This window comes from Squalius cephalus (assembly GCF_949319135.1).
Source record: "Squalius cephalus genome assembly, chromosome: 4".
NCBI classification, from domain to species: domain Eukaryota; kingdom Metazoa; phylum Chordata; class Actinopteri; order Cypriniformes; family Leuciscidae; genus Squalius; species Squalius cephalus.
The window spans coordinates 46,329,377-46,345,059 of record NC_137125.1 but is presented as its reverse complement, the minus strand read 5'-3'; the positions used below and the strand labels follow the sequence as shown (position 1 = coordinate 46,345,059).

General features: G+C 36.7%; 1 protein-coding gene across 1 annotated transcript in view; it reads left to right on the top strand.

Moving 5' to 3' along the window:
• sema3aa (sema domain, immunoglobulin domain (Ig), short basic domain, secreted, (semaphorin) 3Aa) overlaps nucleotides 1-15,683 on the top strand; it is a 102,132-nt gene that overhangs the window by 9,444 nt on the left and 77,005 nt on the right. Inside the window, exon 2 of the mRNA XM_079869418.1 lies at nucleotides 15,212-15,300. The gene's annotated coding sequence lies outside the window, so the exon portion shown is untranslated. The remainder of the gene's footprint in view (nucleotides 1-15,211; nucleotides 15,301-15,683) is intronic.

Sequence of the window (15,683 nt, the reverse complement as noted above, 5' to 3'; positions counted from 1 at the left end):
ATTATAAGATAATCAAATGAAGAAAGATATAAAATATAATGAATGATTTGGCAAATTTGACAAATTAATAGACAATAACCGGTATACATTATACAATTGAATGATGAATAAATTATTTATCCATTTTCTTGTATTTTAAATAATTCATTTACTTGAATATTAACCATAATACTATATAACAAATAAATAATTCTATAATTATAAATTGTAATAAAAATTATATAAAAATTCATATTTAAGTAATGCTTAAAATAAATAAATAATACAATTATAATAAACTAATTATGAAATTTGTCAAATTATAAATGATTATGATGAAATCATATTTATAATTAAACATTTTATAAAACAACTCTTTTCTGTTATTTTTAAAGTTCTTAATGCTTTCATTTTTAAATTAATAAATTGATGACTTTTTATTTTTGTTTATTTAAATGGCAAATTAAAATGGATAAATACTTTATCTTACCAAAGGTATTATTTTTTAATTATTTATTTATTTGGCATATTTTTTATCATTAAATTTTAAATAAATTGGCCTATAGTGAATTCCCATTATTTATAAAGTCTAATTATAAATAATAATGATAAAATTATTATTTTCTATGATACGTTCTATGATTTCAGTATTAGGTGGTCTCAGCCCAATGTGAGTTTTAGTAGATGTGGCTTAATTATACATTTTATATCTATTTTTACACATTCTATATTTTTAGACATTTTATTTATTTATATATATATTTATTTAGTTTAATTTATTTTTCTTCGTTTTTTAAAAAGTGATTCATCTATTTATTTTTTAATTAATAAATTGATTTCTAATTTGTAAGTGGCAAATTAGGAAAAATTGTGTAGATTGTTGGCACGTTGAGATTTGCTTTGTAGGTCTCTCTCCTGTAGAGTAACCTCAATGCTCTTCAGATTTAGACAGCGCTGTTAGACCAGGACAGGGCGCTCAACACATGTCCCTCGGGACCCCCGGCTGAATGCAGTGACCTTGTGATGGAATTCAAGAATTTTTAGTTGTATGTGTGTGTGTGGTTTGTCTTTGTTCACAGAGTGTGCTGAATCGACACAGTCGTGTCAGACATAGTGAGCCATCGATCCAGTAGTGACACCCCTGATCCTCAGTATACACACACACACATACTCGGAGGTTGGGGGTATGTGCTGAGAGCTGCAGAGGACTCAAAATCGCTGAGACAGTGAGAGTGCACACTCATGTATGGATAAAACATTGCTTCACGCTGCAGGGAATGAAGCATGTCTCCAGCCTGCCAACGCCCCGCACAAAACCTGCAGTGCTGCTATAGGGCGGCCACAGTGACAAGAAAGCCCTATTAGGATGGGACCGGGTTTCCCTGAGGAGGTCAGGTAGACACATTTTGTGATTTTAACTGTGCTTGTGTCTCACAACCACTGTAAAATTTTACAGAGAAAAGTACCTATTATTTTTTTTATCTAACTGTAGCAGTGTGACTTGGGTTCAGTTTGGGTCAGTTGATGTTCCGGATCCCTTCCTCTCTCTGTCCCACTTCCTTGTTGAATCTTCACTGTCCAATATAAGCAGTGGGACCTAGCAACAGTCTGGGTCAATTAATGTCCTGGTCCCAAAAGTTACGGAGTGTCTATTTACACCAAGTGCAAATAGGCTGCCTTGTTGGCAGAGGCTATTTACACTAACTCCGCCCACCATTGTATGTTTGAGCCAGACAAAATAAACCAATCTGATAACTGGAGCAGTGGTGTGGCAGTAAGGCAGGTGGCGCTAGCTTTTGAGTATGAATATGCCTTTTCCCTAACTCATTATTCTCCCTTTTCCCATTGCATATCAGTTCATATAGAGGCATTTATTTTAAGTTAAATGAACAAAATATTCAAAAAGTGGAAATAAAGTGTTTAACAGGTATTTAATAGTGTGAATAAAGTGTTTCTCGGGTAGGGCAAAGGTTTAGGTGTAGGGGAGGGCTTTACGGACATGAACGAGACAATGTCCCAACAAAGCGGCATCCATTTATGATTTTAACATTACTGAATATGTTGTTATTGCTTAATGTTTTATTATGTACAATACACTGAGGTAAAAACAGCAGCTAACAACTATTTACACTTGTATACTATATTACTATACTGCCATTTTCATTTAGTGTAAATTTAACGCTATTTGCAATTAGTCTCTGCCTAAAAGTTATATCATTAAATTATTATAATATATAAGAATAAATTATTTTATTATAATAAAATGTTTAAAATTATGGCAACACTTCAGTATGGGGAACACATATTCACTATTAATTATGAATTTTGCCTCAAAACCCTCTAACATAATGCTTTATAAGCACTAATAAACAGCTAATATGCTTGCAATATGCATAATAGTGAGAATTGCACCCTAAAATAAAGTGTTACCAAAGTTATTATTAAATTAAATAAATACTTTTTAGCATTTTCATTATTGGTAGTAGTAGTATTTTATAAAGTATTTAAAATAATAATATTATCATAATAACTTTACTGATCCCCTCTTTAGATTTCACATGCCAGTGTGTGTGTGTGTGTATTTTTAGCATTAATGCACCTGCTAAGCCGTCACCTCTGTATTACAGTCCGTTCTCACCTCCCCCGACTCGTACAGCTCTCGTTCCATCTCAACATAAATTTAACACAATTACCCACCACTTCACACACACATACACACACCAGTGCCACATCAGCCTCTCTCCACATGATATGGAGTCATTTTCTCCTACTAGGCAGTAATTACCCCAGATAAGGGGCAATTAGAGCTGGTATTTGGTAATGACCGCCACTGGACATGTTTAATTACAGACTGCTCTAATGCAATGTGTGATTCCTGTAATAAAGGGATCTCGCTTTGAGGCAAGAAGTGAGAGAAAAAGAGAGGGGGAGAAAGTGAAATCACAGGACAAACTCACCTGCTAGGTGAAACCCCAGAAAGGAATGAATTGTTCTGCCACAACAAAAGGACAACCGGGGCAGGTTGACAAACATGAAATTTAATTTTATTAGTATTTTTTTTTGTGTGTGTATGTTTAAATGTTCATGTACAGTAGGGTCCAAAAGTCTGAGACTGGTTTTGAAATCAAATTTAAACCTGAAAATAATCCTACAATTTTAAGAATTTATTTTATAATAATATTATTTGTAATAAAAAAAAAGAAAGAAAAAAGAAGGATTTTAATTAGCGGTCTCAGACCTTTATGTTATAAATGCTATGGCATTGTGAAGCTAAAGGACGCATCAAGTGAGTGGATAAACAAAGTAAGAGCGCATGAGAAGGACAGATGAACTTCTCTGTACAGGTGTATATGTCAGTGCTCAGGATGATTCTCGTGTGCACCCCGTGTTCCGCTCTGGGTCGCGACCTCGAGGGCCGCCATGGTGATGTACTGTGATGTGTGCATCAGCGAGACAAAGGCCAAGGGTCGAGTCACATGAACAGGGAAAGAATCCGAAGCAAGCTTGAAAGAAGACCCCCGTCTACGGACTGTCTCCACGCGTCACCCGGAAAGAGTTGAGAAAATCTCAGCGCACATAAACTGAGCCTCTGCTAGAGTAATCAGACAACTATACTTACATCTCGCTCTATTAATAAATCATTACTCTCACATCAGCACCCGGCTATATAAAATCATTAGGGCTGTGACACTGAATAGGGTGTGTGAATGACACCTCAGCAGGGGACGTTCTATGATTTCAGTCTTAGGGGGTTTCACTCTCAGCCCATCGTGAGCATGAGTAGATGTTGCTCACAGAAAATATTTCTAACCGTAAGTGTGAGAGGTCATGAGTTCGAATTTAGCTTGATAGACAACTTTTTAAAATAATTAATGTACAGTTATTATACAAATAAACTGATATATTTTCATGTTATGGCAGATAACTATTAAATTACCAATTTTAGAATACCATTATTTTTTAAATAAGGTATAAGCTAAGGTAATTTAAAAATGAGAATGCATATTTAAATATCCAGTATCGACCGATAAATTGACGATACCTCTGATTTTATGAAAAAAGACAACATAATTTCAAAAACAGACATTATTATCCTCTGAATCCCCCTAAATGGGGTCCAACACTGTCTATGCACCTCTGTCCATCTGTCAGAGCTGGCTTCTTATCAAGCTCTGTTTGTGCAGTTATTAGTGTTTGTGGACAGTGGGGCCTCTAGCTGTTCTTGTAAAAGGTATAATGTAACCGGACATCTGATGAAGACGTTAGTAGAGAGTGAGGTCACCGTGTGGACTGACGGTAGGCCCCATGACCCTGTGAACTTTAACCTCGCCTAAGTCCCAAGCTCCATATTTAGATCTCTTTTCTGGTAGTTCCCTTGGGAACCTGGTTTGGAGGTATGCGTGTCCAAGCCTCAAACGCTTGTACGGCTTCATCCTATTCCTCATCTCTTCTTTATCTCTCCTTGTGCCTTATCTCTGTCTCTCTCCCTCTCATTAGCATTCATTAATATCTGTCATATTTCAGACAGTTGTGTTTTTCTTGTGACAGGCTGTAATTCGGCCTGTCTTTGTGCACCCGGATCCATCCCCACCCCCAAGATGCTCTCTTCTCCACTTCTCTTAAATCTGCTTTCATCTAGACAGGCAGATAAAACACTTACTGAGATGTAGATCAGTCATTTTAAGTGCTATTAAGGTAATGATGTTATTCTTTGTGACGTGATGTCTGATTTCGACAGAGGATGGAGTTACGATAAACCCCTTGTGCCGTGCCCCCTTGCGGTCACGTCAGGGCTCAGTTTTATCCAAAGCCATGAGTCAACGCTGCAAATGCAATGCCAAAAGACTCGACTTCTGCCCCTGTGGCCTCATTTAACTTTTATTGTGTTAGAATGGCAGGCGACAAATCACAGTCATATGAGTTAAGGACAAGCTAAGGACAGTCCAAAGACCATTCTAGCCTAGGATTGCTATTTCCAGCACATAGTCTCACATTGTATCTTGTTAAAGGAGAGATTCAGTTACCTTATTTGAATAGACATACTCACTAGCATACTGCTGACAGAATTAAGCTGGTTCTACTCTTGATTTCTGTGGTGTGGTTCTTGTTGATTCCTCTTAATAATGCATGTTCCTTTGCGGTTCCATTTAAGTAATTTAAGAATGAATGTCATATGCTTTTTTTAATCACTAAAAAGAAGTTAATTCATTCATTTAATCCAGAATTGGTCTACACTGGTCATACTGTGTGTTTTGGATTCATTTAAAATGAATTGACTCATTAGAGGAAATTGTTTGGAAATACTGTGATTGTGCTGTAAATGTTTGATTCACTTAGAAAGAATTAAATTTTATGTTGTTGGCTTTTAAATGTTTTTGAATAGGTCTACACTGGTCACGCTTTATGGTCGTGCTTTACTGGTCACGCTGTTTGATTTAATTAAGTATTTTAAAAAATGTACTCAATTAGACTATCGATAAGACTAATTTGTTTGGGAATCGGACCACTACACTGATTGTACACTATATGTTTGATTTCACAATTTGTATGTTAAGTGTTTTTGAATCACTAAATAACCTCACTATAGATTTCTTTGATTTAGAATCGGTCTACTCTGGTTACACCGTATGTGATTTCACTTCATTTGGGCTTCAGACTTAAAGGAGAACTCCGGTCAATTTTAACATTGAGGTCATTTTTTTGTACATTTGGAGTGCTGTCAATACAGAGAACAACGACAAAAATTGGTGTTGCCTACACCGAGTTATTCTATTTTTAAAATTTGCACCCTGTTGACTTCAATGGGGCAAGTACTAGACCTGCTTTTAGCCTCTTAACATCCTTGATGTGTCATTACAAGTGCACAGAAAATGTGAGTGATTCCTTCTGAGTGAACACGAGTGAGTCTGACTGCAGTAGATGTGAAAGAAATGTATAAAAATGATGTTATTTAAGCCAGCGCAAATACCTTTGTTTACATCCTGTTTTTCGGTTGAAGTCCAAAGTAGTCGATTGCAGAGTTCACACGCATAGGTTTAATACCTATGATCACGCGCGTGAACTCGGCAATCGACTACTTTGGACTTCAACCGAAAAACAGGATGTAAACAAAGGTATTTGCGCTGGCTTAAATAACATCATTTTTATACATATCTTTCACATCTACTGCAGTCAGATCCACTCGTGTTCACTCAGAAGGAATCACTCACATTTTCTGTGCACTTGTAATGACACATCAAGGATGTTAAGAGGCTAAAAGCAGGTTTAGTACTTGCCCCATTGAAGTCAACAGGGTGCAAATTTTAAAAATAGAATAACTCGGTGTAGGCAACACCGATTTTTGTCGTTGTTCTCTGTATTGACAGCACTCCAAATGTACAAAAAAATGAGCTCAATGTTAAAATTGACTGGAGTTCTCCTTTAATTGGCCCTGTCCCAAATGGCACCCTAAACTTTCGTAGTCTTCAGACTAACATTGATCTTTTTCGTGCTGAAGATTTAATTTGAACATTTGGCTTTTGGAAATGGAACCAGTTCTGAATAAGAACCGGAATGTCATTCCCAAGCAGAGGTGGACGAAGTACACAACTTCCTTACTTGAGTGAAAGTATAGATACTACTGGTCAAATATTACTCCGTTACAAGTAAAAGTTGCAAAGACCTATTTTTACTTAAGTAAAAGTACAGAAGTACTCGTTTTTAAAAGTATCAAAAGTAAAAAGTAAATGTCAATGCATTGTTTTATTATTGTTGCATTGTTGTATGTAATACTTAAAGTACCGTATGCCTCTTAATATATGCCTGCATACCTACCCTCATATCAATATCAAATTTATTTCTAGAACACAGTTCCAGTAGTGGGATTGAATGTGAGATTCAATAAGTGCACTCAATAACGTCCACAATGGTTTTGGACACCCAAATGGCTGTCCCCTTAAATAGTACCCTATTTAAAGTTTTTTGGCTTTTAGTATGACTATGTTAGCCTTACTGTTATCTATAAGCTATTGTGCTCCAAAAAAGTGACAAAATTCGCATTTAGAAAACCAAACCCATCGTTGAAAATGAAAATCAGGTTTATGTCAGAATCCAATGTCAGACTGACGTTGATCTCCAACGTTGGACAGACGTTGTATTGTGGTTGAAAATGAAAATCGGGTTGACGTCAGAAACCAACATCAACATCTTTTATTTTCAATCAATATCCAACGTCAATCTGACGTCAGGTTCTGATGTCAATCAGATGCAGGGTTCTGACGTCAACCCGACTTTCATTTCCAACCAAAATGCAATCCCTGCGACCAAAATCATGCATTGACTGATGTTACTTTCTACTCAAGGACCTTGACAGAATTGTAGTGGAGTAAAAAGTATGATATTTGTCTTTCAAATGTAGTGAAGTTAAAGTAAAAAGTTTCCAGAAAAAATAATACTCAAGTAAAGTACAGATACTCAAAAAGTGTACTTAAGTACAGTACTCAAGTAAATGTACTTTGTTACTGTCCACCTCTGTTCCCACACATACTGTAAATTGCAAAGTGACAAATAACTTCCTAAATATGGATACTCTATTTGATTTTAACTTACATCAGTTGTGTCTATAATCTAAGGGTTGTTTGTTTCGTGATCCCCTGGCTAGCAGAGCAGGTCAGATTTTGTTCTCTGGAATTCATCCCAAAGATGCATCTCAGAGATGAAGGAGGCCAATATCTCATCACCCTGTCCAATTAGAGCCAACAAACAGTACAAACAACTTAAAAATGATTCAGCCCACCTTTTCAGAAGATGTACGAAACCCATCGCTGCAAATTGAGGCTTCATTCCCACTTGAACTTGCTTTAATTCGATTATTTCATCATTGTTGTCCTGATATGATCTGAACCTTCCTTGATTCAGCTGACCTTGTTAACAAACATCATGTTCTTATGAGTAAGACTGCTAATGACCAGTGGTTTGGATTTGGGAAAAGGGAAGAGTACATGAAGTGTTGAGTTAAGCTTCATCCCCTCAGTTGTGCAGTCAGCGTAATAGAGTTGAGCGTGGGATCCCTGGTCACTGAAGCCCAGGATCTAATTGGCTCCTTTGTGCAGCTCATTGAGCTGAAAGGTGTTGAGTTGCCCCTGTTAAAAGTGTGAAGTTTGAAAGTAAGTGTCAAACTCAAGACAGATTGCTCAAGCTTACCTCTGCGTTCTCTGTGGCTATTAAAGGAGTAATGGGTGGATTTGGCGGAAGAAAGTCCTAATGCATTGACCAGATGACAAATTAGGGCCATCCAGGTCTTGCTTTCCAGAGGGGGTTACTACTTTCTGCTTGCGTGTGTGTATCGAATGGATCTTAGTTCTTTTAAGTCCTGTGTTGATGTGTCTGGGATTAGTTAGACGGATGACCTGCATAAAAGTGCTGCTGCAAAGACCATTTGATGTGCTGGTCTGTGAACGCTCAACCATTTGTGACCGTTCAATAGTGTGTCCCCTTTGTTTCCAGGCCCTACTCTTGAACTCTAATGACTGTACTTTTATTTTATTACATTTTTTATATACTAGCGCATACTATATTTCATTTTCTTGGCATACTATTGCTTTTTAAGTCGACAAAGTACTAATTAGCTGGCCCTTGTATCCAAAGCAACTTGAAATACACTTATTACAGGGACAGTCCCTCTGGAGCAACCTAAGGTTAAGTGTTTTGCTCAAGGGCACAATGGTGATTATTCTCGGTTCACCCTTTCTAGGGTTTAAAACTTTTACTAGTCCAGATCAGAACTACTTGGCTTCACCACCCTAAAAGTTAGGGACCAAGTTGCTTTCTTTCCAAGCTAATTGTAAATGTATATATTGTGGTATGCAGATTTTAGGAGGACGCAAATCTAATCAGTTTATGAGCCCAGCAGACCAGGAATTCACTGGCTCCTGTATTTTTGTGGAAGACTGACAGTAAAAGTAAATTGATGGTACGGTTGTCATGGAGATTTGAACACCTGCTGAGTCTTTCCAAACAGGTGGGCATACCACTGTCAGTCAGTATGTCGGCACCATCCCGAATGTACTTTGAATCTTGAATTTGGAAGATTCCACTATCTGACATATCTAAATCAGGAGAGCGTCCGAGCGTGGCTTTTTAGGAGGATGTAATGTTTTTTTAAGTAGTTCATAATCATGCGTACATTATTCTTACGACATGTCATTATGCCTTGATATCTTGTGATTGCATACTACTGTACTGTGCTAATGGATACTTTCCCCATTTATGATGGGAAATTGTTACCCTTCACAGTCGTAATGCTGTTTACAGACATACAGGAGCTAGAAAACCCAATTTCAAATCTGTCATCAGCACGAAAGAATTTTCCATGACAGCTCTATTCCCTGCATGTCAGCATGGCATCTCAGATTGCCATTCAGTTTAATGGTGTAAACTGTTTCCTGGACTGCCATCCGTCTGCTGTGTATTTTATTGGTTGTTTCATGCACTGGCCACGGAAAACAATTCGAGTGGGTCGAACTGAGAATGATGACAAAACTTAGTCAGAACATCTGCCAAATCTTTAGATTTAATCCATTCATGTGAGGTGGAGAATCGTCAGCCAACACATCAGAGCCATTGTTTGGCCATTATGGAGAAACAGAACTAGAGAATGGAGGCAGCCTGAGTCAGTTTCCCTAAACTAACGTCAGACTTGTAGGTTGAATAAAAGGCCAAAGAGTCAAAGACCTTTAAAATGCCTTTGTACTCTGTGGGACGCCATATCAGGGATCCTTCCCCCTCAAAACTGTGTGGTCTGATTTGCTGGCTATCCTTCCCTTCACTCTCTTGACTTTCAGGTGGTTGTCATTGTCCGTCCATCAGAGCTCGGCTTGGGTTGGGTCCGGTTTCTAAAACATTGATTAGGCCTAAGCCTGTAATAATAAACAGTCAGCTGGGCTTCGGTGGACTTGTGTTAGTGTTTCTTCCATATGAGGTAGATAGCAAAGCATGCTGGGTAATAGCTCTCATATGCGCCCTCTCATTCCAGGAGTCCTGCAGTCCTAAAGAAATTGATTAGCGATATTTAGACATAAATATTTGAAACAAATATAAAAATGCAGTTTTGTAACAATTGTGGTGTAAGAAATGCAATACTTTCTAGGTAACATGAATTGTTCATAGTCATTAAATAGTAACGTCAGATTTGCTCTGCAAACGGCGAGCTGATCGTTCCATACCTGGGAAAAGCAAGAACTGATAAAAAAAAGTCTACCTTGAATGCAATGTCGCTTTGGATAAAAGTGTGTGCCAAATGTGGAAATGCAAGTGCTTCTCTAAAATAAGCTGTTAAAAATTTGCCCCATTCACTTCCATTATAAGTGCCTCACTGTAACCTTGGTTTTTGCTTTTGAAATGAGATGAGACACAAAAATATTGTGGCAATCAACATAATATCACAAAGATTGTTGATTGAGCTTAACTGAATCCAGAATATTTATTTAAGATATTAATATTTATATTTATTTATTTTTCCAGTCCACTGGGCCATTAGACATGCATTTAAATAAGGCATTGTACCTGGTTGCATTTTGTCTTATGTATGAACAACTCCTGAGGGTTTTAGAGCTGGCCTCTTATAGCTGTGAATCTGTGATCGTAATTTAAAGCTACATATTTTTATGTGTGAGACAGCCATAAATAACACACAATATGCGTGATCTAAGGCCTTTCACAGTTGCGCTTGAAGTGTTTGCGAAACAATGCAGTAAATAATGTTTGGTTGATCAAGCTTTTTACTGAATGGCTGTGACACAATAGGGATAAACAGAATTAGATCTCCCATCTGGACTACATTTGTTTATCCTGTCATTATGTGTCCAAGCCTATCAAAAAGTTCATATAGGATTACCTATTATGGAGCTAAAGCTTGCATAATTTACAATACCAATGTAAAGCCATTCATTTGGTGCGAAAAGAGAAGTAAACAAGGCTAAGAGCAACACATATTTATATTATCCCTCTAAACTTTTAATTGTCGGCCCCCCAGTGCAAAGAGCCAGATGATTAAAGCCTCCAAGAAATGATTCCTTGGCTTGGGTTGTGTCTGATACTCCAACACTGTTTGTTCCAAGACTGCTAGTCTCTACCGAAAACCATCAAAACCCATTTTAAAGCCTAGTGTGGTGATTTAAAATAACTCTTTTGCGTGTTTATGAGAGCTGACGTGATCTATTTATGGTTTCACAGATATTATTGAACTATTTAAGGGTGACTGCTAAGACTCTAGTGGCTTGCGTGAATGCTTGGACGCGAAGGATCTTAAAATAGGGCTATTTTCTTTTTATCACACGCAAGCGTAATTATGCAGTCATGTAGTTACAGCAGCAAGCCTCGGACAGGACTTTTGGTGACCCATGGGAGAGCGGCATTCTTTTAAGAGGCTTTTTACGGTGAGTGAAATGCCTTTTGGGAGGTGCACCAAACAATACATCATCGAACCCCACAGTGTTTTGAAGTTGGGGGGCCCCTGGTGGTCCCTCGGGCCCTCCCAATACCTGTGAGAACGACGCATCCATTCCCTGAAGTCTTCAGCTTGATTGAGGAGAATGTTTTCGGGTTAAGTGCTCCGAAATGTTTGTGGTTTTTAATTTGGAGTTCTTGACGAGCATCCAAACAATCTTGCGGTGGCCTCAGAATAACTTCCACGCTAGTGAAACCTGGTATGTAGGGAGAGAAGATGTCCCTCCGTTGATTTCCCCGCCGCATGGTTAAGCAATCGCGGCTAGTGTTGAACCATGGGAAAGGTAAACACTTCCACTGAAGTTCCATTATGAGACTTTGGCTTCTGTTATGTCAGCATGGGTTGAGTCAGATGAGACAAAAGCTTTCTCGGTTCATTCGCCATTGTTTTCATTGCTAAATGCTAGGCTAAAAGAGTGTACCCTTGTGAAAAGTACACTTTAGCATACTTAGCATAGTAGTTGTTACTGAAATAATATACTTTAAAACAATATATTTGAGTGCAAATTGAATGTGATGCTTTCTGAATTCAGAATTGCATGTTATTTACAATTGAATAAAAAATGATTGTAGTTTAAATTTATATTAAATGGAATTAGTCGAATTTAAAAGTGCTTTTTAGACCCACGTAAGTAGGACTTAAGTATATTAAGTAAATGTCATTATTTCATAATTACTTCTATTGTCTTTTGAACTATTGTTGAAGTGTACAAATGTTAAAGCCGTACTGACTAGCATTTATGGTAAACTAAAATACAATGTAATGTGTGTCAGGTATTTAAATATATTGGTAATTACACATTTGAAATGATGAAGTTGTAATTTAATACATTTGAAATAGATTAACTTTAAATATAATATGAAATAAGACACTGCAGTTGAAATTATAATCAAGCACTTTACGAATGCTTTAATCAATACATCAAAGTGTACTTCTTTAAACAATATTTTTAAAGCATAATGATTTAAATGGTACTTTTTAAAGGTTTACTTAAGTGTGTTTAGAAACATAGTCATGAAAGTGGCCTTTCATTAATAGATTATATGCAAGTACAGTTTTTAAAAATATATATACTTTTAAGATTTGAGGTACACTACACTCTTAAAATTGTTCTAAACAGTACCAAATTGGGTTATTCGGCTTGTAACAATAGCAGAACCATTTTGGTGCTAAATAGAACCCTTTTTATAAGGTTCCATAAAGAACCATGCTTTGAAAGTGCTATATAGAACCTTAATGGTATTATAAATAACCTTTTCATCAATATTTATTTTATTTCCATTACTATTAGTATATTATCTTCATATTATTAATATTAATATTATTAATATTATTTTTTATAAATTATTTATTAATATAGTTTTTTTTTAGCCCTCTATCTGCCTGGTCTTATATCTTGTTGCCTCTATTTGGGTTTTACATTTGAAAAAAAACCCAGCATGTTCTTGTTCATGCACTTTTATTTTTTATTGACATGGCAGATTGTTGCAAAAATGTCAGTGCTCTAATAAGCTGAATACATTAATAAATAACAATTGACAATGAACATGATATAGATGTAATGAAGAACAAGTTCCAGTGAAATATCTTCACAATCCCCTATGATGTCTTTACGTCCTTAATTGTGTGTGTATTCTGATTGGCAGTTTCTCTCTGCAGATGATGAGGTTATGGTACGGGACAGCATCTGAAATAAACAATTGAGTTTAGGGAGCGTTCAATATTTTTGAAATGGACCACCGGAGGAAAATAGGGGGAGGTCATCCAAGTTTTTTAAGTCTAGGGGGAGGGTCACCCAACTTTGTATTCATGAAAACAGTAAAATTTCAAAGTGGCTTGGCTTGTTTCATATTTTTCCATGTAGCTCAGCTGGCAGATGGGTCTGACCCATGCAACAAAAATCCAGTTTGGCGCTGTTTGATAGTGTGCGCGCTTCGGCCGTACGTGCTCAGAAAAGGTGCATCATGTCAGAACAGAACGCCAATAAAATGTTTACCCGACAAAACTTTAAAGCACAAGCAAATAATGAACTTTTGTGATTGCGAGTAAGTGCAGTGTCCTCTGAGTGTAACTCTACCGCTGCATTAACATGTGATGTGAATGTACATCGAGTTTTACAGTATTGGGACAGAGGTGCCAGAACTGCAGCTGATAGAATGTGCGCTGTAGCACGATACTACCATATTTTAGTTTGTGTTTCCACAACAATGTTAGAGAGTAAATCTACTGAAATGGCCACCATAACTGTGGAGTGTGATGTGTAAAATGAGAAAGCAGAGGTTAAGTCGTTTGTCATGGTTGTAAAAAAAAACCAATGGCTATCTGAACATCTTTGCCAAGCGCAAAGCAGTACAGAAGTAATCAATAAATTATCGGGGAGGGTCATGCCTTTTTTCACAATCATTTTGGAGGTTCATAGAAAAATTTATTGCTGGTGAAGGGAGGGTCAAGTCTATTTTGACTATAGATCTCAAAACTCCTCCGGTAGCCCCTTGAATAAAAAACGAACAGTCTCTTAGAGTTACATTGTGTCTCTTCCATTTGATTATGTAAAAACAATTATGTTCATGAAGGCCAAAATTAGCAAAAATGGACAGAATGAGCCCTTTACCATATTAAAAGGAAAAAGTTATATAAAGTCATTGTATAGCTTTAATGTTTTTTTGTGGCTGGGTATGTTTAGGCATAAAATCATAAAAAAATAAATAAAAAACAATCAAAAAAATCTAACAATACGGATCATAAATTCCATATCTCTGTTATTTACTTTGTGGAGAAGAGAAGATGAGTATCCTTAACTGAACAGAGCTGCTCACACTACATGTTCTGTTAAACTAAAAGAGAAAAATACATGATTGTTAGGAAATGATTGTTACAATTTTTACAGTTATAATTTATAGACATTTTAAGAGAGAAATCATTTACCTGTTGAGAGTATTTTGACAGTCTGTGTAGTAACTAGTTGTATAGCTGAGGTCCAGAAAATCAGTGATAAGGAGACTTTGACAGTTACAGATTTGAAAAACAAAAAGGCGGGAATAAAGAACCCTAAACTCTAACAGAAAGAACCATTTCAGCATATAAAGGGTTCTTGTTCTGGACGATACGGTACTAAATAGAACTGTTACTGCGTGTAAAGAACCTGTAAAGAACCATGTTTTTTTAGAGTGTACAAAGTGCACATTAAATACAATTAACTGCATGCCATTTTCCCAAGGGTAGTCAACATTCTGTGTTATAAAATCTGTTAATAAAAAGAAAGCAATTTAGAGTCACTCTTTCACTTCTGCTAAGTAAGTTAGGTAGTGAGATGAGATAAAAGCTTTCTCGGTTCATTAGCTATTGTGTGCATTACTAAATGCTGGGCTAAGAGACTGTAGTTAGCATTCTGTGCTATAAAATATGTAAATAAACTTGTACAATGGAAAGTAATTCAAAGTCGCTCATTCACTTTACAATTTTTTTATCTTGGCATGCTATCGCGTGTTAATTAAAAAGCTCTCTCAGGTAATCACGGCTAATTTCTACAATGTAATTAAATGCATAAGTACAGCAAAACTAAAAGACATCAGCTTTATGGAAGTAATTATGTTTGCTGTAGTGGCATGCCATGAAAAACAGGAACATGTTTGCAAATCATGGTCGTAATTCATCTTTAATTTAGCTTAAAATGTTTAATAATGAGTGATATGTTATTGTCTTTCTTTCAGTAGGGACTAACATCACTTTTCCTGTTTTCTTTAACAGAGATGTCGCAAAGTTTGTCTTGTGATGCAGAAGAAGTGCGGTTGGCCACACAGCAGATGTGATTGAACTGAGACAAGTAATATATCCAGGTAAGTGAATAAGCTGAGAGCTCTTACACAGCTGGAATTAATATGTCCTTAAGAAGAATCCGACTGAATATATAATTACAGTGGTTGCAGCGTGAGGTAATTACACTTCAGCGTGCCTTTAGAACGACTGGTGTTGAATCCCCAATGCTGTTTAGAAACAAAAAACCTGTAGATCCAGAACTACGGCGCTTAAGAATGTCGGGGCCAGTTTTATTGGACGATGTTTGAAGTTATATGATCACGAGCTGAAGTTGTAAATGTGGGAAAGAAGGCTGATAAAACCAGCCTATATTACACGTTCTTAACCTTTTGCCTTTGACGACAGTGTTGATGTATGCGTTTGTCTTGTTTTCCTTCGGATCCAGAATCAAAGGCTTACAGTG